Source organism: Plecotus auritus (assembly GCF_963455305.1).
Source record: "Plecotus auritus genome assembly, chromosome: 12".
Taxonomy (NCBI): Eukaryota; Metazoa; Chordata; class Mammalia; order Chiroptera; family Vespertilionidae; genus Plecotus; species Plecotus auritus.
In genome coordinates, this window is record NC_137778.1 from 22,522,730 (window position 1) to 22,548,635 (window position 25,906).

Below are 25,906 nucleotides of genomic sequence, written 5' to 3' on the forward strand. Positions count from 1 at the left end.
GCTACTTCGGAGAAATTATAATATATATCTGCACAAAGATTTGCATGCAGGTATTCCTGGCAGCATTATTTATAACAGCCAAGAGCTGGAAACAAATTTAATGTCCATCAAGTGGTGAAGGGATACATAAAATGTGGTACGCCATACAATGGAATACTACTCAGAGATGAAAAAGGAATAGAAAGCTGACATGTTACATCATGGGTAAACTTCAAAAACATGATGCTCAGTGAAATAAGTTAGACACAAGAGACCACATATTACAATCACATTTGCATGACATGTCTAGACAAGGCAAACTTACAGAGACAGAAAGTTGATTAGCAATTGCCTGGGGCTGTTAGGGAACCAGGGACCTTGTTGAGGGGATGAAAATGCTCTAAATATATGTACAGTGCTGGTATTTGTTACTACAAATATTTGAGTAGTACACTTGAAATGGGTAAATTTTCTGATATGTAAAATATATTTTGATAATGGTTTTTGTTTTGTTTTTTTAAAAGGAAACTAACCCACATTTTTCTGGAAGGTAGAAGGATCAGCCTTGGGCAAGTATTCTAGGAAACCCTGCCCTTGATAAAGGACTTTCCAAATCTCAACTTGTGCCAAAGCATATGGAAGATGCCACTCACTCTCCAGGCCCAGCTACCCTCACTGTATTTCTCTCTTTAGAAGGTGTTCTTCCCCTCTGGTTTCTACTTTGGGAATAGAAAGCATTTATAGTCCTGGCTGGTACTTGTGTGGAAGGTACTTGTTGCCTCTTGTATCCTCTGCTTCCCTAGATGAGAAGGGCCAACTCTGCAGACTTCTTATGGAAAATCTTAGTGAGAACAAGAAAAAGTTGTCGGTCCAGTGTTAGAAAAGGGAAGGGCAGGGCAGGGCAGAGGCCTGGAGAGTGTCCTAGAGACACAGAGGAGGGGCGGGGTGGGGGGCAACCGATTCCTGGGGAGGAACCACGGGTGTGGTGAGCACCCAGGGCTGGAGAGAACCTCACACTGATGAGAAGCTACCCACCTTACCCAAGGACTTTTGCTGCTCTCAATAGTCTTAGCTCACCCAGGACGTGCTCAAGGCAGCAGGGCTACGGGAAGCCAGCTTGATGGGGAAGTGGTGGTGAGGAGGGGGTACAGTGGTATAGACCAGGAGAGGAGCCAGGAAAGGGGAGAAACAGTCATGATGCCTACCTATCATGTCTACCACTCAGCAAGTGGTCAATGACTATCTTCTTTTATGATTATCACTAACATTACTATTGTTATTAGTATCATACTTTGCCCTCAGTTTTATCAGAGTATAGGGAGATATGAGAGTGGGAAACCAGGAGGGCCTAATCTATGAAGTCAGGACAGACTTTCTTGAGAAAATGATGGTTCAGCTGAGGTCTGGTAGATAAATGAAAAGTTTACTAGGCTAATGTGGTCAGTGGGAAGAGCATTCCAGGAGAGGGAACAGCTTGTGCAAGGGCCCTGAGGTTGAGGGACTATGTGGCAACTACCACAGCCAGGAAGACAGATGATTATACAATGTTGGCATTGCAAACCTAGAGATGTCCCCAGGGTGTCATGAACAGGCCCACCTTTATCAGTTGCAGGGCCCTGGGCAAGGTACAAAGAGAGGCCCATAGGCTGTGTGTCTAAGTATTTAAAATTATAAACCTAGTAACTAACTATCAATAAAATATGTTCTATCCTCCTACCTTCTCAGACCTACCCCTGGTTCACTCCTTTGAGTTCCCAACCCCAGCTTCATCCTGTACTGTGAGGGTCAGGTTCACATGCATGTGAATCCCCTCCACCCCCATCCCAAGCCCCAGATTGCATATCTAAGCCTCTCCCCAGCAGCAAATAACCATTGCCTAACCCACACCCTGGGTGTGTTCACCACCTGTGTGGTCCACTTTCAGGATGAACCTAGGGAGGAGGGCTATAGGCCATTCAAGAGGGCATTCTGGGGCTTTGGGTACCCAGATTACAGTCCGGAAGGGAAGGCACAGGCTCTGAGTGGGCACATCCCCTTGGTCCTTGGGTTATTTGTCTTGTAAGGAAGACACAGTCCAAAGGAGGGTCAAAGGGGAGCCCCTAAAACAAGGCCCAAGACAGTTCCCCTCACACTGAGAACAGCAGTGGGTATGGAAACACTGGAAAAATAACCGAGGCCAGGGGCAGGGAGGCCGGGTCAGGGAAGACTTCCTGGAGGCGGAAATGCCTGAGCCCAATATTTTCCTGCAGAGGAAGCATCTGCTGCGAATTGAGGTACATGGCCTAATAAATCTAATGTTCCTTAATCAAATATGAAATATTGCAGCCAGGTGGCAGACGTTTTAGCTTTGGTTAAGCAGCCATCTCTCTTTTAACCCCTTTATTCGGCAGGATTACAAGCATTCTGATCAATGGCAAGTTCAGTTGAGAAGCCTTTCTCTACTAGGCTCAAACATGGCTTAGGAGAGAGCACTTAGAGGTCTGTGCACTCATTTTGACTTGTTATTAGGGGATGAGAAATATATATTTTAATTTAAATGCTTTTCCTGCCTGGTGTTGCTAGGTGGTTAGAGCATCATCCCTCCCACCAAAGGGTTCCGGGTGAGGGCACATACCTAGGTTGCAGGTTCGAACCTCAGTCAGGGCTCATGTGTGAGGCAGCCGATGGATGTTTCTCTCACATTGATATTTCTCTCTCTTTCCCTCCCTCCCTCCCCCTCCTTCTCCCTTCCTCTTTCTCTCTGGAATCAACGGAAAAAATGTCCTCTGGTGAGGATTAAAAAGAAAAAATTAAGTGCTTAACTATAAAAACTTTTTAAATGACTCATAGAATTAGATTTAAATACAGTCCTTGGTATAAAATTTGCTAAGAATGGAAGGGCAAAAACATGGTTGATTGAATATAGATCAGAATGCAGAAATGTGGGCATCTGCACGGTCCTTTCCCTTCTAGTGAAATGTTGACCCAGGGCAGCGAGGCAGTCCTTCGTTCACATCTCTCCTCTCATCCCCACGGTCAAGATGGCTGTCTTTTTATTTTTATTTTTGTTGTTGTTGATTTTTTAAAAAATAAATCTTTATTCAGATTATTACAATTGTTTCTCCTTTTTCCCCCCATAGCTCCCCTCCACCCGGTTCCCACCCCACCTTCTGCCCTTACCTCCCCTCCACTGTCCTCATCCATAGGTGTATGATTTTTGTCCAGTCTCTTCCTGAACCACCCCCCCATACCCCTTTCCCCCTGAGAATTATCAGTCCACTCCCTTTCTATGCCCCTGATTCTATTATATTCACCAGATTATTCTGTTCCTCAGGTTTTTAATTCACTTGATTTTTAGGTTCACTTGTTGATATATGTATTTGTTCTTCATAATTTTTACCTTGACCTTTTTCTTCTTCTTCCTCTTCTTAAAGAATACCTTTCAGCATTTCATATAATACTGGTTTGGTGGTGATGAACTCCTTTAGCTTGTTCTTATCTGTGAAGCTCTTTATCTGCCCTTCAATTCTGAATGATAGCTTTGCTGGGTAGAGTAATCTTGGTTGTAGGTTCTTGCTATTCATCACTTTGAAAATTTCTTGCCACTCCCGTCTGGCCTGCATAGTTTCTGTTGAGAAATCAGCTGACAATCATATGGGTGCTCCCTTGTAGGTAATTAACTGTTTTTCTCTTGCTGCTTTTAAGATTCTCTCTTTGTCTTTTGCTCTTGGCATTTTAATTATGATGTGTCTTGGTGTGGTCCTCTTTGGATTCCTTTTGTTTGGGGTTCTGTGCGCTTCCTGGACTTGTAAGTCTATTTCTTTCACCATGTGGGGGAAGTTTTCAGTCATTATTTCTTCAAATAGGTTTTCAGTATCTTGCTCTCTCTCTTCTTCTGGCACCCCCATAATTCTGATGTTGGTACGCTTGAAATTGTCCCAGAGGCTTCTTACACTCTCTTCAACTTTTTGGATTTTTTTTTTCATTTTGCTTTTTCGGTTGAGTGTTTTTTGCTTCTTTGTATTTCAGTTCTTTGACTTGATTCTTGTGTTCCTCTAGTCTGTTGTTGGGTCTCTGTATAATATTTTTTATTTCAGTCAGTGTATGTTTAATTTCTAGTTGGTCCTTTTTCATATCTTCAAGGGTCTCGTTATATTTATCGGCCTTTTCTAGGAATTCTTGAAAAGCCTTATAACTGTGGTTTTGAATTCTATATCCAGTCATTTGTTTTCCTCCATTTCTTTTGTTTGTGATCTGTTTCTTTGACGCCACATTTTCACTGTTTCCCTGAGTTGGTAGGGTAGATTTGTGTGCTAGGTTTCCTATATGGCCCAGCGGGTCGGCCTCCCCAGTTCATCTGAGGTGGACACTCTTGGCGCACCCCTTTGTGGACTGTGTGTACAGCCTTGTTGTAGTTAAGTCTTGATTGTTGTTGGTATCACTGAGAGGAATTGACCTCCAGGCCAGTTGGCTGTGAAGATCAGCTGTGTCTACGCTGGGAGAAGTTTGGTGCTGGAGACTGCCTTATAGGATTAGACTTGCCAAATTGCAATCGCCTCTGTGCTCAGCTTGGATGGGGTGGAGTCTCAGGGTGGAGCAGACAGTCTTGGCTTCCAGTTAGCCTTGCCCTTGCGCGCGTGCACACCTCCAGACCTCTGCCTTTCCCGGCTCCCGAGTCTCCTCCCGAGAGTCCAGGTTCCCCCCCCGTAAGAGCGTGGGTCCCCAGGGGCTCTCCTGGAACTGGGGTTCAGTGCAGTCAGAGCTGGGGTTCAGTGCAGTCAGGTGCATCCGACTCCCTTCTGCTAGGGAAAGCCTGTGGCAACCTCCGCAGCCTTTGTGCACACTGGCGCGCGCGCCTCCAGACACCTGCCCGCCGGGGCTCCCCCGGGTCTCCCCAGGGTCTCCGAGTCTCCAGGTGCCTTTCTCTCTACCTGACAGTCCAGACTCCCCCTGTATGAGCCTGGGTCCACAGGGTTTCGCCCGGGACTGGGGTTCAGTGCAGTCAGAACTGGGGTTCAGTGCGGTCGGGGGCTTCCTTCCCGCTTCCGCCAGAGAAAGTCAGCCAGGCTCTCAGCCGCCCTTCCTCTCTACGTGCACAAAGACCCTTTGCCGTACCTCCAATTCTCTGTGAGCTTTTCTCTTTCCTTCTAGTTGTGGAATTTCCACTCAGCCAGCTTTCCTGTGGTTCTGGATGGTGTCCATTCTGTCTTTTAGTTGTAGTTTTGAAATTGTTGTGCGAGGCGGCAGTTTAGGTGCTTACCTATGCCGCCATCTTGGTTTCTCCCCTGTCTTTTTATTATTATTATTATTATTATTATTATTATTATTATTTTATTTTATTTTTCAATTACAGTTTACATACAATATTATGTTCTATTAGTTTCAGGTAAACAGCATAGTGGTTTATCATACTCTTTACAAAGTGGTATTTAAGCACTAGAATACTTGACAGATAGGATTTGTTCTAATGTGTGTGTGTGTGTGTGTGTGTGTGTGTGTGTGTGTCTTTCATTGTGAAAATGAGAATTACATTTGTTTGTGGAAGTCCAGGATGGGAAAAGTAAGCTATTGTGACAGATTAGATGCACTAAAGAGAGCCAGGAAACCTTGTATTTTAAAATATAACAATCTCAATCATTGGACCCAGAGGGAAATAACAATGTCGGGAATGAACTACTAATGACCAGCAATGTCCCAGAGGAGAGCCAAGGAGAGTCCACGTGGGAAGGGGCATGAGGCAAAGGCGTGTGACCCATCAGCTGAGTCTCCTCTGCAGTCTTGTCCAAGAGCCTTCGCAAGAAAAGGGCAGCCTCCCAGGGCATTTTTGTCTCATTCCAATGGCCCAGTCCAAATCTCATCAAGAAAGGAATAATATAAAGCTAGATGAGAGCCAAATTATCTGGAATGGAGAGAAAGGATTTGAGAGAAGGAAAACATGAACTCTAGAGTTGCCAATTTGGAAGATTGGGGGGAAAGGCAAAACCACACCCAGTTATTTAATTTAAGCAGAGCTGATGATGATTACAGGGTTATCAATAATGAAGTTTTACGGAGTGCTACTTGCCCAGCAGTACTAAAGTTTACAAGTGATGGTTATACAAGGAATATACACATCCTATGAGGAAAGCGCTATCATTATCCCATTTTACAGATGAAGACAAAGAGGTTTAAAGAGTTTGGGTTCAGGGTAATGGGGAAACTGATGGTTTTGTTTTAGACAGACTGTATTTCAGGTGACGTCAGTTCTAAAAGGGGATCTCGGGTCCTAGCCGATTTCGCTCAGTAGATAGAGCGTTAGCCCACAGACTGAAGGGTTCCGGGTTCGATTCTGGTCAAGGGCATGCACCTAACACAGGTGCAGGCTTGATCACTCTGCGGGAGGCAACCAATCAATGTGTCTCTCTCACATCGCTGTTTCTCTCTCTGTCTCTCCCCTCCACTCTCTCTAAATATGAATGGAAAAATATCCTCAGGTGAAGATTAACAAAAATAAATAAATAAATAAATAAATAAATAAATAAATAAATAAATAAAATGTATTCTAGATAGTAGCTTTAAAAAAAATAAAAAATAAATAAAAGTGGATCCCCAAGATTGTCAAAAATCAGCAATTGAACCTGGAGGATGGAGGTTCAGGGGAAGAAGAGAAGTGGGCATGTAGATTTCTACTATATACCTTTTTGTCTCATTTGAGTTTTGAAGTATATGAATGTGTTATTCATTCAATAAATAAATGAAAATGTAAAAACAAAAATAAAAGTCAGAAATTGAAACTGAGGCAAGGTCAGGACTGAAAAAGTAGCTTTGAGAGTTAGGTACTGTTGAACACAAGGAAGTGAAAGTGAGTGGGTGACCTCCAGTGATAGGAGCAATCCATAAGCCAAGAAGGGAGAGACTTTTGTTTGTTTTTAACCAGCCAATCAGAGCAAACTTAATACTTTCTTGGGCACAGCTTAGACTCCTCTAACAGACAAGAGTTAACTCTGGACTGATGGAGGAATTTAGAAGGCGCTAGAAGATATTCTTACCACCTGAGTAATCCAAGAAACATTTATCCTGAAGAGAAGGCTAAGGTAAACTTTTCTATGACTAGTAATAGAAACTCACAGGAATGATTTACAGCCCTGCTCCTTTTAGAAGCAACTGGCTCCAGCATTTTAGTAAGAGACCAAGGCAGATAAGCCTCTATGTGGAACTTAATTATGCATCACTTGGTTTCTGTAATGTTTCCTGAGCAAGTGGGATTATTAAATGTTTTACCTTTAACCTGTACCTACTGCAAGGAGAGGTTGGGTCTGAATGCAGGAGAACCATTCCCCTGAGTTTCCAGGAACTTCCAGATCCCTTGAAGGCCCTTTGTCAGCACCAAATAAATGATGAATGAACTGGGAGAAAGGTTGTCCTCAGTAGGAGAGACACAATAAAACCACAGAACATTAAAGCTACCAGAGACCTCAGAGATGGACCAGAGCAGAGGTTCTCAAACCTGAGCTTGCATCAGGACCTCATAAAGGACTTGTTAATACACAGGCTCCATCCCAGAGTTTCTGATTGGGGTCTGAGGTGGGGCCTGAAGAATCTGCATTTCTAACAACTCCCAGATGATGCTATTTTAGAGACCACACTTTGAGGACCACTGATCTACTGCAACTTCTTTATCTTACAAATATGAAATCAAACCAGAGGGTTTAAATAACTCTAAAAACATTTTGTTTCAGAAACAAATATAGTAGGCTCAGAATCATAAAGAAATAAAAATGTCATTTTGAGTTCCACACGCCTCTGTCATTCAAGATGTATTCCAAGGGAAATTCCTCTTGGGATTTAGCCATTTATAACCACCATTAGAATTCTCTAGAAATAAGACACCAAACCAAACCAGGTTAGGTTGGAATGTCTAATGCAATGGTTTTCAAATTATGGTGATACTGCCCCTCAATGGGGCTTTTGGTAGAGGGAAGATGCGTTTTTATGGTTGCCATGAACAGTAGGGTGGGGGTGCTACTGGCATTTAATGGGCAGGAGTCAACATGTTAAAACTCCTTCCATACATGGGACAGTTCCATACGGCATGAATTGCCCTGCCCAAAACGCCAGTAACATCCCACAGGGAAAGAAATCAAGGAGTTTTCCCAGGAATTTGGAATTAGGCTAAGATTCCAACTCAGTACAACTGCTCTCTTGAATTGAAGTTACAACCTGAGGAGCTGTCAGAGGTGGCCATTATTTCCTTTGTGGGTTGGAGAACAGAGAGCTACTTTGACATACATATGTAGAAAGAAACCAGGAAAAGGGACTGTTAGACTCTTGCCCACATTATTCAAGCTCTTGGCTCTTACTACACTTTAGGCCCATTTATAAATCTGTTGTTGGTTTCTCTGACACCCTGTTGCTTGCAAACAGAAATATTAACTTTGGGGAGACTGTCATCTTCTACCAAATGGACTGAGCAACAGAGAAAGCTAGTGTGTAGAGAGAAAGAGAGAAGCAGAAGGAGAGAGAAGCAGAGATATGCGGCTCAGGGTGTTGCCTGAAGGCCTTAAAGTTCCTGATCAGTTTCTGAGGCCCAGCTGCCTCTGGACCCATCAAGTGTGGCCTGAGAGGTGGGTCCTAGGAGATGGGTCTCTCCAGAAACCACACTGTGATTGGATAGAGCTGCTCCAAAAAAGGAGGAAATGGTGGGCAGCAAATTGTACAAGCAAGAGTCTACTGCACCTCCACTGGAGATCAGATTGGACTCAGACAGACTGGAAGGGACCAGAATGAATTTGAATGAGGAGAAGCTGTCCAGTATAGACTTGACTGCTAGGGGGTGGCATCTATGGATCAGGGGTCAGTTGAGAAAATATCTATGAGTTGAAATTATGAAAGTCATTTTTGTTAAAAAGAAAACAAATACAAAATCCAAAGCCCTCACCCTTAAGGGAAAACATCCTTTAAAATGGTGGCCTTGCTCTCTTCATTAGCTTTTTCATCTGCTTCAGGACACTCCAGTTTGCACTGAAGATGGCAGGTTTCATTTCTGTTACTATTGTGAGGAACATAGTGGTTTTGTGGTGTATTTATGTGGGCTGGGGCTTAATAGCATGGCTGTAACTTCTTTCACTCAAAAGAGAAGTTGGAGACGAACAACATAATTCCAAGAATTTTGGTTTTGCTAGCCAGCAAATTATTTAAAAATGATAAAGATATGGCTTCAGAAGAGGTAGTTCCCCTTTTTAGCTGCCATTTACAAGCCGTGAGTACACACAGATGAAGGGAATGTGGTAGGTGTCAGTGTTCTGTGGCTGGAGTGAGGCATGAGATCTGAGTTGTTCCTTGCAAGGCTCCCAGACCAATCTTGCTTTCCTTGGATTTCAGAGATGACTGGGATCCTGATGATTGATCAACACTTTTCACCAGGGATTTGTACCCTTGCTTTCTCCCCACACATCAGTTCCTTAACCCAGTCCTCTCATTCCTACAGCTCTCAACATAGGAATCAGAATTGGTTGCTTTAAAATGTTAATTATTCTAAAAATGTATCTCAATTTCAGGATGGAAACATTTCTTAAAACAAGGCAAAAATCAAGTCTTGTGAAATACTCATCTGAGTAAACCCACAGCCGTCTAAAGGAAGCTGTTTCTTATCTTAACATGTCTCCAGCAGTTCCATTTCACTAATTCTGTCATTCTTATTATTCAACCCTACCAAGCCTGAACAGTTCTGGACTGACAGGCAGGGAATAGTTCCTGAGACATGGTGGGCAATCCTATCTAATAAAAGAGAAACATGCAAATTGACCATATCTCTGCTATGCCCACAAGCCACGCCCACCAGCCAATCAGGAGCGAGTATGCAAATTAACCCAACCAAGATGGCAGCGGCCATGGAGCTGGAGCAAGCAGGAGGCTTGGGTTGCCCCCGGCGATGGAGGAAGCCAAGCTTCACTCTGCCCTGGCCTGCCCTGGCCTCCGCTCAAGGCTACAAAGTTTCAATTATAGAAGATAAATAAATCCCAGATACCTGCTTCCAGCTTATGCTTGGGTCACCGGGGGATGTGGCCGGCCTACAAACCACCACAGGCCCCTCGCCCAGGCCACCCCACGCCCAAGGGAATCCCCACCCTGATCCGGGACACCCGTCAGGGCAAACCAGCCAGCCCCCGCCCATGCACCAGGCCTCTATCCTATCTAATAAAAGAGTAATATGCAAATTGACTGTCACTCCAATACACAAGATGGCTGCCCCCAGGTGGACACAAGATGGCTGCCACAAGATGGCCAGCAGGGGAGGGCAATTGGAGGAACCAGGCCTGCAGGACAGGGCAGTTAGAGGTGACCAGGCCTGCAGGGGAGGGCAGTTGGGGGGGACCAGGCCTGCAGGGAGGGCAGTTGGGGGGGACCAGGCCTGCAGGGAGGGCAGTTGGGGGGGACCAGGCCTGCAGGGGAGGGAAGTTAGGGGGGGACCAGGCCTGCAGGGGAGAGCAGTTAGGGGCAATGAGGCTGGCAGAGAAGGGCAGTTAGGGGTGACCAGGTCGGCAGGGGAGGGCAGTTGGGGGGGACCATGCCTGCAGGGGAGGGCAGTTGGGGGCAACCAGGCCGGCAGGGGAGGGCAGATAGGGGTGACCAGGCCGGCAGGGGAGGGCAGTTAGGGGTGACCAGGCCAGCAGGGGAGGGCAGTTAGGGGCAATCAGGCTGGCAGGGGAGCAGTTAGGCATCAATCAGGCTGGCAGGGGAGTGGTTAGGGGTGATCAGGCTGGCAGGCAGAAGCGGTTAGGGGCAATCAGGAAGGCAGGCAGGAGAGCAGTTGGGAGCCAGCAGTCCTGGATTGTGAGAGGGATGTCCAATTGCCCATTTAGGCCCGATCGGTAGGATCGGGCCTAAACAGTCAGTCGGACATCCCTCGAGGGGTCCCAGATTGGAGAGGGTGCAGGCTGGGCTGAGGAACACCCCATCCCTCGTGTACGAATTTTGTGCACCGGGCCTCTAGTCAATAAATAAGAGCTGGGCTGAACTGAAGTTAAGCCTGAGTTCTAATCCTATTTGTGCCATCAGTTGAGTGAGTTGGCCCTTGTTTTTTGTATTTGTGCTCCTGCCTCTGAGCAATTGCTCTTGCTGTTCCCTCTATTTGGGATGCTTTTCTCCCACACTTGACAGGGTTGGGTGATTCTTATCACTTGAACCTCAGCTGAAATGGCATCTTCTAAGAATCTTCTGTGATGACTTATTAGAGCAAGCATCTCCCCCAGGCCAACACTCTCCATTACATCCTCCTCTTTATTTCTATGCAGTTCTTATTACAAATATAATCACCTTATATGTTTCCTGGCTTATTACCACCCTCTCCCCTGTAGACTAGAAGCTCCACAAGGGCTGGGGATTGTCTCTATCAGCAGTCACCAACCTGTGGTCCATGGACCACTGGTGGTCCGTGAGGTCCGAAAGGTTGGCGACTACTGGTCTATATTCTTTTTCACTATATTTTTCAGAGCAAGACTTCTAGGAATCCATATATGTATAAAGCCTTTTCCAAAATAGAAAAGGCTGCTTCTTCTCTGAAGACCAAGCCCTGTGCTGGACCCCTGGCTTAGAGAGCCTTCGGGCCCCTTGACAAGGTACCCTTGTTCAGTGAACAACATATATACCTGTGTACACTCTTACTGCGCAGCACAATGCAATGTGCCTGCAGAAACATCACATTAGTTGGAGGAATACATCAACTTTATTGAGGTTTTAATTTACTTCCAATAAAACACACCATTTTAAGTTTCCAGTTCAATGAATTTTGGCAGATGGACACACCCAGGGAACCACTACCATAATCAAGATGTAGAAATTACATTATCCCAAAAAGTTCCTACATGTCCTGTTGCCGTTTTCTCTCTTCCCATGCACCCCCAACCTCAAGCAATCACTGAATCTTAATTTCATTTCGTTTAGTTATATCTTGCCTCTTTGCAAAATAATGAACAATAGTCTTAAAAATGAATAAGATATCAAAATCAATAAAAGAGAGGGGATAAAGAAGAAAGAAGCAAGATTGACCCTTGTCAACCACAAGGGTCAACAGAGCATTTATGATTGAGCTTGAAGGCTGAGGCTTGGCTGCAGCCTCCTTAGAGCCAAGGTAAAGATGGAATAGTGGTTCTTCAATTATCACCTGAGAGGAAGAAGCATTTCAATTCCCGGGGGAGACAAAGTTTCCCTAGCACAAGATCTGAAATAGCCCTCATATGGGTCATCAGATAGAAATTTTTGGAAGATACTCTGAATGGTGCTAGTGAGAGCTTCATAGTAAACATAGCAGGAACACTTACTTGTATATTTCATCTAGACCAGTGGTCGGCAAACTCAATAGTCAACAGAGCCAAATATCAACAGTACAACGATTGAAATTTCTTTTGAGAGCCAAATTTTTTAAACTTAAACTTCTTCTAACGCCACTTCTTCAAAATAGACTCACCCAGGCCGTGGTATTTTGTGGAAGAGCCACATTCAAGGGGCCAAAGAGCCGCATGTGACTCGCGAGCCGCCGTTTGCCGACCACAGATCTAGACAATCTTTCATAATCATTCCTACAGCAAATATTAAAGTATCTTCCCTAAATAAGATGTTCTTACTGGGTTTTTCAGAAAAGCGGGGTAGTAAGCAATTCAAAATTACCTTCCCTAGCAGGGACCTGGACTCAGGAACTCCTTTCTGTCCTTATAGGCAGAGAGAGGCATTCACTTTGAAACCCAGGTGGGCAGATGGGAAGGTTAATGCTCAGTTACGAAACTTAAAAGGACCTGGCCAGGATCCCTGTCTAGATCAAAGGCCTCCCCATCTCTGCCTGGAGCTGGTTGTGGGAGTAGAAATGTGTCTCAGGAAAAGCCAAGATTTTCTTAAGGAATCAGTCTTGGAGCAGGGCCTACAAGAGCCAGGCCTCTGTTGAGATGCCAAACTTCGACACACTAGAACATTCCAAGTAACACTTGAACATGAAAGGAATTGTGGGCAAGTGTTGACAGCTTCTCACCACAACCTTAGAGATTTCTTAGTAATGACCCTGGAAAGGTGAGTTCTAAGCCACATCACCCTGGCCTATTGATGGATTACAACTGCCCTGAAGCTAATAACCACCTCCCTGCTGGATTGTGAATCAACTGAGAAATAAGACAAATGGGTAAGGCAAATGGGAGCAAAAATACATCTGTTGTTGGGAGATGAGGCTGGTGTCTGTGGGCAAGTGAGTTTTTTGAGGTCTGAGTCCCAGAATTAGCCTTTTCCACCCGATCCTAGGCAATACCTGGCCAGCACAGGCTTCTGTAAGAAGTGGGACAAGGAGAAACTGAGAACATGTGGTCCCCAATGGGGACTGGCTTCAAATGGGGTGGGGAGGGCTAGGCAACGTCATCCAGTTTCACCTTTTAAACTCACCCATCAGGTGAATTGCTCCCCCTCCTCTGGGCTACCCAACCTCTTCTTCTTTCTTTTAATAGAGATCTTAATGGCTGATACCATTTTTAGATAAACATAGACACACGCTCTGCCAAAATTAACAGCAGGTTTAGTCTTATAGAAAAGCAGAGAGAAGAAAATAGAGCTGGTATCTACCCATTTTCAAAAAGAAGGTTGAACCTCAACCACCAGATACTTTCATGGTTACACAAAAAGTATTGTGTGGAGCAGGCAGCCACCAGCATTTAAGTGGCCAATACCAAGCAAATTCATAGTATAGTCCACAACATACCTTCAAGCCCTTCAGTGGTACTTTTGTGGGATGAGTTAGCTGTACTTTTATTTTCTTATTTTCCTATAATAAGTTCACCATCTAATATGTAACATTAGACAGAGAACAAAGGGGATGACCCTTTTCCCCGTAGGTTTCTGAGACAAACCAAAAGAAAACAAACAAAAATGATCCCAAATCATAGCAGGCTGTGTATGCCTTAATGTGGTAAGGACCCCGAAAAGCGACCTGGGATTCTTCATCAGTTTGGTCTATTTGCTGAGTTCAAGGCCATTTCGGGTTCAGCAGAATTATCACGCTGTTTTTCCAGCCCTTGGACAGCAAGAGACTGCCAAGCCCATTTTATAGCTAGGTTTTCAACACATAGGGTTCCAAGGTAAATTCAATACATATGTTCTGATTCACATCTAACTCACTAAATCACTATGTGATATCTAAGACTTCAGAGTTTTAATGAAAAAAAAAATCTTCAAAGTATTTTTTCCTTTGAAACCAGCAGTCATATTTTCCTAAGAATTAATAATGGCCAGGAGAATTGTAGATGTTTGAAATCTTGCCAAAATGCCTCTCTTCTCACGTTCAGGGTGCCTTCAAAACACCTACTGCATACAATCATAATTTTTTAAAATGCACATACATGGTGTGTGAGTGTGCGTGTGTGTGTGTGTGTGTGTACCATGTGGGTGTTTCAGGGACTGTGCCAGACACCTTACACACATTGTCACTAACATTTACAAAGGCTGAACGGTGGTAGTCTCTCATTTACAGGCTCGGAAGCTCAGGCTCGGAAGGTTTTATGTCTTGCCCACGGCCAGAGCTGACAAGTCACATGCCAAAATTCTATTGAACTCTCTCTGAAACATCTTAATTTTGTCCAATTCAGCAAATATTTATTAAGTGCCGCTAGGTGCCAGGTGCGTGAACATGATATAGTACATACAGATGTCAATTTATAATATTGCATACCTGACACTTATATGATGTTATAAACCAATGTCACCTAAATTTTTTTTAAAGATGCAAGCAAACAAACAACACCCCCAGCAAACATCACTATTAACAGGAAAATGGCAGCATTCCATTAAAATCAAGAACAAGGAGGCCCAACACTGTCAAGGTTGGAATGTCATCCACAAGTGATTATTATCTGCACAGAAAACCCTAAAAGTGCATAAATAAATTATTAGAAATGATTAGAGTCTAGCACGGAGAAAAGAAGAATGCTGAGGAAGTGGAGAGTGAGTTCAGTGACTTAGTAATTTAGCCCAGGGCTAGTCCTATGCAACCCATCCGGAATGACAAAATGGTAACCATTGGATTCTGTGGCTGTTGAGAGATAGCAGCTCTACCAGTATTACTTCCCATCTTGGACACACCAGTGGTTGCCAGAATTCTTGAAGCTTTGTTTCTTACTCATCCATCTGGCCTGTGGCACGCCCACATGGCTCAGTACACACCTTGTTAAAATGACCAGAACTCCATTTGTCTCCCCAAAGTGGAAAGGAACAACCAGAGGGAGGGCATTCATTTGGGACAGAAATCACGTCAGAGAAGGAGTGAAGCCAGAAATAGTGCCCCAAATGGGACAGAGGGAGCGAAGGTACAGTGGAAAGCAAAAGCTCTTTTCCATTATTTTCTACCAACTCTAAAATAAATTTTACAATAAATATCTTTTTCTGTACTAAATTCATTTGGGTTATATCTTCCAACAGGCCATCAGTTCAGTGGCCTTTTTAAGCTTATCCAAAGCTGTCAGGACCTCATTGATTTCTTCTGAAGGGCCTATGGACGAGAAAGGGCCACATGCTAACCTAACTCAGGGAAGGCCTATCTGGTAGCCTTGCAAACTCAAGAGACCTAAAGTAACCACAAAGGATGGTCTGAAATTAAAACCTTTAATTAAAAAGCAGTTTATAGTGGGTAGTCATGTCCTAAGCCAGAACCTTCCCTGACAAAGATCAACTTAGATCTTTACTGAGCCTACTGCCTTTTTGCATCTAGATAACATACCTGTGGAATGTCAGGATAATTTATAATTTCCCTTTTTCCAAACCCCTCAGAGCACAACAAATGGTGCCAGGGCAGAGACCACAAATTCCCTCATTGTTACTGTTACCTTGTTAATTGTTGACTGGTAACTATCCTGTACCCATCTATGTAAAAGATGCACGTGTCTATCATTTTACTTTTTATCCAATCCCAGAGGTTTCCCCGCTTTGCTTTCTCCCACCTCCCTAATCTATCACTGATGGATTTCATGCAATCTACTTACATCCCCATCTTTTATGGTAAGGTATAAAAATAGGTGAAAAACCACCATTCTTGGAAGTGCTATCTCAATATGTTGAAATTCTGCTTCCTGGCAACTGTCAACAGTTTGGCTCAAATTTGAGTTTGGCTCAAATAAACTCACAAAAATTCTTTACAGGTTTAAATGTTTTTTACCATGAACAGGCCATTTCTGAAGTGGTTTATTTCATTCTTCCATCAGTATGTCTCTGTCATCCCTGGACCATCTTACCTAATAAAAGAGAAACATGCAAATTAACCATCTCTCCGCTACACCCACAGCCAATCAGAGTGAGTATGCAAATTGACCCAACAAAGATGAAGGTTAATTTGCATATGCAAGCGTGCAGCGGCGTGAAGCCTGCTATGAGGGGAAGGGGGGCAGTGGAGGGAGCTACTGGAGTGGTGCTCCAGACAGAAGTGAGGACTTGCCGGCTCCCAGGTGGCCAGGGAGCGGGGACTTGCTGGCTCCCTGGCGGCCCTGGGCAGCTGGGAGTGAAGCCAGGGAAAGGAAGGCCTATTCTTGCACGAATATCGTGCAACAGGCCTCTAGTTCATATATAATCACATGTCAGGAGAAGGGTAGTGGTAATGTTAGATGATAAAAATGTAGACTGCTGAACTCTACCCGGAATCTGCTGCACTAGGCTTTATAGGAGTAGGGCCTAGAAATGAGTATTTTAAACCAGCAAATCACATGATTCTAAATGCACTCTAGGGTTTAAGCACATTGATTCCAAGAGTGCCATTAATAATACCTTACAGCCCTAACCGGTTTGGCTCAGTGGATGGAGCGTCTGCCTGTGGACTGAGGGGTCCCGGGTTCGATTCCGGTCAAGGGCATGTACCTTGGTTGAGGGCACGTCCCCAGAGGGGGATGTGCAGGAGGCAGCTGATCGATGTTTCTAACTCTCTAACCCTCTCCCTTCCTCTCCGTAAAAAAATCGATAAAATATATTAAAAAAATAATACCTTACAGTTTATGGGGCTGTGCTTTACAAAGACCATTGTATAATACCTCAGTCGGGCCTTACCAGGAGGCTCAGGGAAGAATGTCAAAGCAGGTGTTACAATTTCCATTTCACATGAGGTCACATGCTCATAAATGGGGTAGCCTCGTAACTCAGGTCTTACAGCACCAGGTTCAGTGCTCCTGCCACTACCCTGACTAAATGTGTAACCCCATCTTGGGCTGCTGAAGGGAAAGAAAACAGACCTAGTCTGAGCAGCCACTGGAAGGAGCATCCTTTGTCGGCAGAGAAAACAAAACTATAAAAAGTTGGACAATGTCAATAACCAGCATCCTTAAGGCCATTAATGGTCTAATCAAAATGTTGAACTTGTTCAAACTACAAGTATAATTAAAAATTAATTTTACTACATACTGAAATTTGACCTGGTTAACTCAATTAATTGGAGAAGAATGATCAAGTTTTCACAATAGTGGGCCATGTGATCAGAAATTCAATTAAATGGATGCTAGTACATTCATTTACTTTTAATGATAATCATGTTGAATGAAAATCCTGTGACTCTAACGTGAATCAGGGGCATAGAAGGAATTATTCTTACCTACTTTCCTTTTCCCAGTGATCCATGATGTCTCTGTTCATTCTGAAATTTAGTGGAATTAATCTGAGGAATTAAAAAATTTATATCATGAACTATAATTTGGTTCAGTTACACTAATGAGCCAATCTAAGCCTGCTAATGAGACACACATTGAGAATGTTTCAGAGTCATAGTGTTAGGCAGCTGAGTAATCCTTGATGATCCCTACATATTTGTGTGATGGCTCATTTTGTGTCAACGTGACTGGGCCAAGGGATGCCCTGATACCTAGTTAAACTTTACCTCTGGGTGTGTCTGAGAGGGTGTTCCTGGAAGAGATTTGCATTTGAATGAGTAGACTGAGTAAAGCAGATTGTTCTCCCTAAAGTGGGTGGACCTCATCCAATCTGTTGAGGAACTGAATACAACAGAAAGGGGGAGGAAGGGCAAATTCTGTCTCTGCGGGGACCTCTCCCGCACTAGAACTGGGACTTGGTTCCCCTGCTCCTCAGGACTTAGAGTTTGGACTGGAAGTACATTGGCTTTCCTGAGCCTCCAATTTGCTGATGACAGACAGTGGGATTTCTCAGCCTCCACAGTCATGAGAGCCAATTCCTTATAATAAATCTCTCCCTGTCTCACACACACTCACACACACACACACACACACACACACACACACACACGAAGAACAAACTTTCAACAGAGTAAATTTAAAGATCTGATTGGCTTATTAAACGATTCATGAATCAGGCAGCATCCCTATGCAGTAAATAAAGACATGCACAAGAAAGTTAAAAGAGTGGAAAATTGTAGACCAGATCACCTTCCGTTGGGGCAGGGGTAATTTGGATACTTATAACATCATCTGTGGGCCATACGAAATTATCAACTTAAAAATTAGGCTGCTATATTTGGTCAAACATTTAATTAATTCACCCCTACTGCCTTGGCAGGGCCAGACCAAATGATTTCTTGTGCCTTTATGGGGCCTGAGGATGTTCCCTACAGGGGGGTCTAATCAGGTAGATAACCTCAGTGGAGCTGACCTGGAAATTCCAAACAGAGAGGTTTAAAATTTCACTCCTGGGTGAGGATGAAAACTACAATTAGGTTAAGTATTAAGTCTTGTGGAGCTTACCGCAACTAACTCAATTTTGGGTTTGTTCTCTCTCTTCAACTATAGCTATATCATCTGTATCTATAGCTACACCTCCTATTGGTTCTATTTCTCTGTAGAAACCTAATACACCATGTAAACTTTTTTTTACCTCAAAATCTCAGTGGCTAAATTGTGGGGTCAGAAGGGTCCCATTTAGCCTTGACCCTTGCTAAATGGATTAATGACAGAGGATACCTAGGTCTGTGGTTGGCAAACGGCGGCTCGCGAGCCACATGCGGCTCTTTGGCCCCTTGAGTGTGGCTCTTCCACCAAATACCACGGCCTGGGCGAGTCTATTTTGAAGAAGTGGCGTTAGAAGAAGTTTAAGTTTAAAAAATTTGGCTCTCAAAAGAAATTTCAATCGTTGTACTGTTGATATTTGGCTCTGTTGACTAATGAGTTTGCAGACCACTGACCTAGGTTATGTGTTGGGCCCACTGAAATCGTTGACTTGGCTTTGTTTCATGGTATTAGGCTTAGCTCTGCTTCCCAGGCAGCATCTTGTGGTGTGAGAGAGCATGACTGTTCCTAAGAGTCAGAAGGGCAGACACCTCCAGCATTGCTTCAGGAAGAAACCTCAGGTAAGACACTGCATAAGCTGAATAAGTCCTTTGTTCACTTGGACTCGGAATGACTTTTTATGTCAAATGTAGTGCAAAATGCATATCACACTGCTGGCCTTATACCCCTGTCCTTGAAACATTTTGCTAATAGTCACTGATAGATTAAATACAGCTGATCCTGAGTTAGAATAACTCCCAGGGCATTTGGGGGCAATCTGGGTACAATATGTGATTGTATTTCTCTAAATGCCAGTCAGGCTGTACATTTTTCCATGACCCCTCTGTCTAATCGCCTCTGTTTTTTATTTTTTATTTTTTTGATACCCAGAAATGCATCTGTTCTCTACCCTTGGGATAAGTATACTAGCTTGTTTCCTAGTTTTCAAAATAGTTTGTGGTGGTTGTGTAATAATTCTTTGAAGCACCTGGGTTTATCGAAATGCATGATGTGTGTAATGGGTATGAATTATTGTGTTGCACTTGAGGTGCAAAAACTATCACTTTATTTTTCTAGCTCAGGATCGGGCTCTCGGAGCCTACTAGTAATTATTCAGGGAGGGGTCCTCGCTTTCCCTCCCCCTCCCGGGGCAATGCCAGGCCCTTGGGAGTCACTCAGTCTAGGAGGATGGAGAAGAGGCCCCTGTCACTAGTCCAGCTGGTTACCACACAAGATGCTGCCTCTCTAAACCTACTCGGGGCTCTGGACAGCTGGTAGGTTCTGCAGCTGCACTGTCTCCTCACCAGGCCACACAGCATGGCAGTTGCTCTCAAACTGAGCAGCCAGGTGTCTCTGGCCTTGACAACATCCCTGCACCCATGCCCCTCTCCAAGTCCCATCACCTCCGGGGCACTGTGTGCTCCCTGCTCCAACCAGAGAACCAACCATCCCCTGCCTGGCTTCAAGCTCTCCCCAACTCTAGACATCTCAGGTCCCCAACCCAGTCTCCTCCTGCCTGGAAACCAGTGCTCCCCAAACAAGGCTTGTTTCCTTGGGAACCAGGAACACAGATTGCTTGGCTGCCTTTTCTGAGAGAGGGAAGGGGAAAATTCCCTTCAGTCTTTGCTGATGAGTCCACAGCAGAAAAACAAGGCCCCACAAAACCATAAACCATGTCAAAAGGCAAGACACCAGATACTTTCTTAATAAGTCACTCCAAATAGAATGACATGTACACATATATAATTATTCCCCTGTTTTCCTACAGATTGTTTAAATAATGTTTCTTTTTCCACAGTTATACTGCTACATTCCCATCCCCCATCTAGACCTTTTGTCCCTAAAGCTGTTGAATCTATTTCTAGAATATCCATTTTATTGAATTAGTGATTTCCCTCCTCTCCCTGTTTTGATGTCAATACCATACAAATTTCATAAAGATTTAGTTATGTTTCAATATCTAACAGGATGCATCAATAAACTGAAAAAAATATATTTTGTTAATTTTTTTTGTTTTTTTGTTAATCCTTACCTGAGGATATTTTTTCATTGATTTTTAGAGAGAGTGGAAGGGAGAGAGGAAGGGGAAGAGAGTGAGAGAGAGAGAAACATCAATGTGAGAGAGACAGATCTCTTGGTTGCGTCCCGCATGCGCTCTGATACTTGCCCTAGATGGAGAATCAAACCTGCCACCCTTCTGTGTGCAGGCCAATGCTCCAACCACTGAGCACACCAGCCAGGGCTATTTTGTTGTTCTTGACGGCTCTTTCTTTTGGACTAATTTGACATTATTTGTCTAGTTGTATAAATTATCTTAGGAAAACTTCAATTGCATTAAATTTACATATTAAGTTAAGATAGAATATCTTTGCTGTCTTAACCAGAAGCAAGTTAGATTTTTGTCTCCCTTTATTTTTCCTATTATGATGTTTTACATTTCTTTCAATAAGATAAATTTTTTTTTACTCCAAGTTAAGCCAATACTTAAGAATTTGTGGGGTTTTGTTACTTTTATATAATGGACTCTCTTTTTACTATATGTACCACTAGTATAAAGAATAACACCACACTTTGTGAATTTGTCTTATACTCCATCGCTCTCTGTCACCTGTCACTCTTGGGTTTTGTAAGTATATAATGATATCATCTCCCAAATATACTTTAATTATTCCTTTCCTGTGTAGATGCCTGTTTCCTGCCCTTTTCAGAATGCTGGTGTCAGAACTTCAATACCATGTGGAGTGTAATGATGGCAGAGAGTACACTAGCTTTGCTTCTGCTTTGAAGAAATTCTCCATTTTATATAATACTAGTGGTCTGGTGCACAGATTCATGCACATTAAAAGGAAATTAATTAGAAGAAATATTTTAATATCGCTTTTCACCCTTTCTCTGTAATTGAAATGTCAACAAAAACAACCAAATTCATGATCGACAATGCCAGATCAAAACACATGCATGCAATTGGCACCATCAAGAGCTTTATATGTATCACACATGTGTGAGTCTATGTTTATTTTTAAATTGCCAGTGCACGTCATATGTACCAGCCAGTTGGTCAGATGGTCGGCCGTTCGGACGGATGGACAATTGGTCACTTAGCCTTTTATATATATACATTGGCTCTTAATTTTATTTCTTTAAGAAAAAATTTTATATTTTTTTATTATTGATTTTAGAGAGAGAAAGGGAGAGAAAGAGAGAGAGAGACAGAAGAAACATAAATGTGAGAAACACTGATCAGCTGCTTCCCTTATGTGCTCCAACACAACCTATTTATGTGCCCTGACTGGGAATTGAACCTTCCACCTTTTGGTGTACAGGACAACACTCCAACCGAGCCACACAGGCCAGGGCTAAGGAAGAAACTTTAATACAGAAACCCTTCTTGTTAAAAAGTTTAGTTTTCAAAAGGAATAAATGTTGATTTGACTTGAATTGTTTCTTGGCATCTATTGAGAGGATGAAATCATTTAACAAATTTTTCTTATTAGCATGATGATTTAACACTTGTCCCTTGAATGGATATGTGAGCAAGGCAGTATTATCTAGATTCAGCTCAGAACTCAAATTCAAACAAGCAAGCAAGTAAACCAACTAACAAACCAACCAACCAACCAACCAACCAACCAACCAACCAACTCAGTAGCTTGGAAAGGCCCAAGCTTCCTTCAGAAAGCAGCTCAATTTATTTGGGGTGTTTATCCACGGGAGGCCCAGCATTAGCCCATCCCAGATCACTTCTCACCCCCTCCTGCTCACAGCTGCACCTGACTGAGCTGTGGATTGTGGTCAGGCCCCTGCCCGGCCCTGAGAATGTCCCTCTATAATCTTCCTTGTTTTCAACTGACCTTTGCAACCATGGTGAATTTCCTCTGGTCACTCAGTCACAGGAATGAACATTTTAGTTACCGCCTCACACTGTGAACCACAGCAAGTTTATGTCACAAGATGACTTTCATGTCCTACTAAAAAAGGATTGAGCTTTTATTTCTAGATATATACTGAGACAATTAACAATAAACAGTAGTTTTTTGGTAAGTGGATACCAGGGGAAATATTATAAAGCTGAGTTACATAATCTTGGTGAAAAAAGTATATGTGATATATTTTGGACTGTGGCCAATATACTCTGTATTAGTCAGTGATTGGGAAATTTTTAAAATTTCTTAAAAATTGACGAGAGAGAGAAAGAGAGAGAGAGAGAGAGAGAGAGAGAGAGAGAGAGAGAGAGAGAGACTAGTTTGTTGTTCCACTTATTTATGTATTTAGTATTGGTTGCTGCTTATATGTGCCCCGACCAAAGATTGAACCCGAAACCTTGGCATATCAGGATGATGCTCTAACCAACTGAGCTAAGCGAAATAAGCCACTCAGAGAAAAACAAATACCATGTGATTTCACTTATATGTGAAATCTAATGAACAAAATAGAAACAGACTCATTGATATAGAGAATATACTAACAGCTGTCAAAGGCGAAGGGGTTTGGGGGCTGGGTGGAAAAGCAGAAGGGATTAAGCAGTACAAATTGGCAGTTACACAGTAGCCACAGAGATGTAGATTACAGCATGGGGAATATAGTCAATAGCATCAAAATAAATATGTATGGGACCAGGTGGGTACTTAAAGCAGTAGGGGGACCACTCTGTGAAGTACATGATTTTCTAACCACTTTGCTATATGCACATCTGAAACTTAATATAATATTGAATGTAAACTGTAATTGAAAAGAAACCAGCCTTACCTAAATTATGACGGTACTGTGGAGATTAGATGAGGAATCATAGGCGGTGGTCTTTGAACTATGAAGTCTGATAAGAATCTACTACCTGCTCTCATCACCTTCTCCCTACCTGTCACTCAAAGAATCTCACAATCTGGACCAAACCCACATTTCTAGCCCCATCTGCTGATACCGCCAGGTTGGCACCATCTCCGTCACTTCTATGCACTTTTACATTAAAACTTACTTCCCAGGTATCTTGTTGACCTTGCCTTCCCCTAGAATATCCTTTATTTTTCCATGTGCCTGGCAAAATCATACTCATTCTTCAAGGCCCAGGTCCAGCATCAACTTTCCTGTGAAACCTTCCCTGACAACCAAGACTAAGATAATGGTTTCCTCCTTTGGTTCAGCTGTTGCTGATCTGTACACGTTTACCACATGACTCTTGTGGTATAATTATCATCTTTGGGATGGATGTCTGCCCATCTCATGATCCAATCCCATTTTTTCCTAAGACCTGACTTCTTGTGCAGCAGCCATATTTGGCCATAGCTGATTAGAACAGGGGTGAATTCTTGGACCAATATGAATATATTTTCTGGGACTTTGGAATTGACATTCAGGATGCTAGTCAGTGTTGGGGCAAGAGAGAACATGTATCTTCAGGAGTTGAGATGCCATTGCTGAGTGGCCATTTTTGGACCATCTGGACACACAGGAGGAGAGAATGTTGTCTGCTAAGAAGATCCAAAAGTAATGAAGAAAGACCAGAGGCCATATAACCCCAGGGAGAGAGTGACAGAGAGGAAGTGCCTCAGTCTCAGGCAGCTTTCTTATTGAGGGTTCCAGTGCTCGAGAGCCCCAGCTGTACTTTCCTAGTAGAGCTACGTTGGGCTCCATGAAGTAACCCTTTGAAAATGAATGGCTCCCCTTTGCTTTTGAAGATGAACACATGAATCACCATAAAATAGGTAATGCAGTAACAGAGACATGTCCAAAGTTCTATGGAGCACCAGGGAGTGAGGGAAGGTGCTGAGGTAGGTAGTCGGGAATGGGAGTCAGGGCATGTTGGTCCAGTAGGGAGGGTGTTTCAGGCTGTGGGAACAGCCTGAGCAATAGCATGGTGGTGGGAACTATAGCAGTTCAGTGTCATTGAGCACAAGGGGTGGAGAGGCAGGAGTGGGGCTGGCTGGAGAGGTGGGCAGGGTCTGGTCAGGGAGAGTTTTGGGTGACACAGAAGGAGCTTGAACTCCTTCCTGTAAGTCAGTGGTTCTCATTAGAGTTTGCACATTTAAGAGTTCCCTAGGGAGTTTAAAAAAGAAATATGGATGCCTTCTCCAGTTAAATCAGAATCTCTGGGGTGGAAGCTGGACACTGAATTTTTTTTAAAGCTTCCCAGGTGATCCTAACATGCAGATAGCATGGAGAATCTGGCGGGAAACCTTGGAGGGTTTTAAGCTAGAGAGAGATACGGCTTTAGAAATTGTCTTGGTGGTGGGACTTAAAGTGTATGAGGAGGAAGGTGGGGAGACTGCTGGGCAAACTGTTGCAGTGTGCCGGTGAGAAGTGAAGAGCACCTGAACCGGACAAAGGTTGTGGGAATGAGAGAAGTTTATGAACACTTACTTAGGAGATAAAATAATGTTAATTTTAAGACGGTGATTGGAGAGGAAGGGAAGAGAATCAAGATTACCCCGAGGCTCCTTGTTTGGGTAACCGGAAAAGCCTCAGACAGGCAGAGACAGGAGGATAGTCTTTGGAGGAAGCGGAGGAGTTCCCCTTCGGATAGGTGGAATGTGAGGTGGTACCTGGATGTGCAGGTAGAGATAAAGCAGCTGGATAGTCTAGCGCTTTGGGGCTAGACCAGGTGGACGTAAATGAAGTTTGATTGAGGGCTGTTTTTCATGTTGATCATTTACTGAGAGTAGCCTCCCAAAAAGTCACTTTTCTAGCTTACAAAGGTGTTATGGGTGTTAAAAGCAAGGAGTGGGCCCCACCCCAGATCACCTCCTGAGATAGGGTGTGAGGTGCATCTCCAAAGCGCCTTGAAGTCAGGTGGCTGCTCGGAGTGTAAAAATAGCAGAACAGCTGTGCGTGGTGGGTGGCGATGCCCTGGCTCACTCAGCCGCGCACTGGGCCTTCCTGCCGTGGGCTCTGCTTGTGTGAGTGGGTCAGGGATCAAGCAAGAATCTGTTTCTTTGAAGAATTCCTCAGCAGCTGTGTGTCCTGCCAGGGTGCTCCAAGGGGACAGAAAAGGTCTTCTGCTGCCAGGTGGAAGAAAAAGAATGGGGAGGGGATATTGGAAAGGAGCCTCATGAAAGGATGATTTTTCAAGAAAGTTCACTGTAGAAATGACATCCTGAAAGACAGGTGAGGAGGAGGTTCACACTGGAGGAGTCAGAATTAGGTCCGAAATTGGAAACGGGCTGTGGGGCTGTTTTGCATAGAAGAGTCCGGTGTAAATGCTTCCTGATTGTGGTTTTGACTCTCTGGGGTGGTTCAAC